Source organism: Octopus bimaculoides, chromosome 3 (genome assembly GCF_001194135.2).
Source record: "Octopus bimaculoides isolate UCB-OBI-ISO-001 chromosome 3, ASM119413v2, whole genome shotgun sequence".
NCBI classification, from domain to species: domain Eukaryota; kingdom Metazoa; phylum Mollusca; class Cephalopoda; order Octopoda; family Octopodidae; genus Octopus; species Octopus bimaculoides.
The window spans coordinates 7,647,088-7,648,107 of NC_068983.1; the positions used below are offsets into that span (position 1 = coordinate 7,647,088).

Here is a 1,020-nt window from a genome sequence, read left to right on the forward strand (position 1 = left end):
ATGTATATGTTTGTGTGTCTGTGTTTGTCCCTCCAACATCGCTTGACAACTGATGCTGGTGTGTTTACGTCCCCGTGACTTAGTGGATCGGCAAAAGAGACCGACAGAATAAGTACTAGGCTTACAAAGAATAAGTCCTGCGGTCGATTTGCTCGACTAAAGGCGGTGCTCCAGCATGGCCGCAGTCAAATGACTGAAACAAGTAAAAGAGTATTAAACAAGAGGTTAATGGTACAGAAAAATCATAATAGCATTAATGATATTATCAAATTTAAATGCTATTATTTGCTTGGAGGGTCAACAAAAACATATCACTGCTTAATTTCACCTGCCTGTCCGTGAGGCCTGGCAGTTTACAAAAGGGATACAATTTGCTTCTCCTATGAATCTCCTCTAAATGTCCCTGTCAGCTGAAAGACTACATTCCAGCTGTCAGCAGATATGTCAAATTGAAGCACATAACACTTTGGAATATTCTTTGAATCTGAAACTTCAGACCATTACAATTACATGTCACAAATGTCTGCTTCTTGTACAAGATTTTTTTTTACTTTCTACTACAGGCACAAGGCCTGAAATTTTTAAGGGCGGGGCTAGACAATTACACTGATCTCCTTGCTCAACTGTTACTTTTATCAATCCCATAATGACGAAAATTAAAATCAACCTTGGCAAAATTTGAACCCAGGACATGAAGAAATGCCCCTAAGCATTTTGTGCCAAGATGCAAATAAGATACTGTGACAAGTATTGTTGTTGCTGTTGTTGGTTACAGGTTTCCAACTAACCAATCATTGGTTCACTGCATTTGAGATGGTCAGAACAAGGAATTGCCTGGGCAGCAAAACTGGAACAAATATCACAAAAGAGATTTTTCTTTTGAAACTATCAGCTTATCAATTTCCTCTCTGGTGTTTATATAAAAGAAAGATATACATAAAAACGCTCCACCATATACATATACACACACACACACACAAATATATATATATATATATATATATATATATATATATATAT

At 36.7% G+C, this 1,020-nt stretch overlaps 1 protein-coding gene across 1 annotated transcript in view; it reads right to left on the bottom strand.

The window, feature by feature from the left end:
• Positions 1 to 1,020, bottom strand: part of LOC106882029 (leukotriene A-4 hydrolase) — an 85,399-nt gene that overhangs the window by 32,064 nt on the left and 52,315 nt on the right. The window lies entirely within an intron of this gene.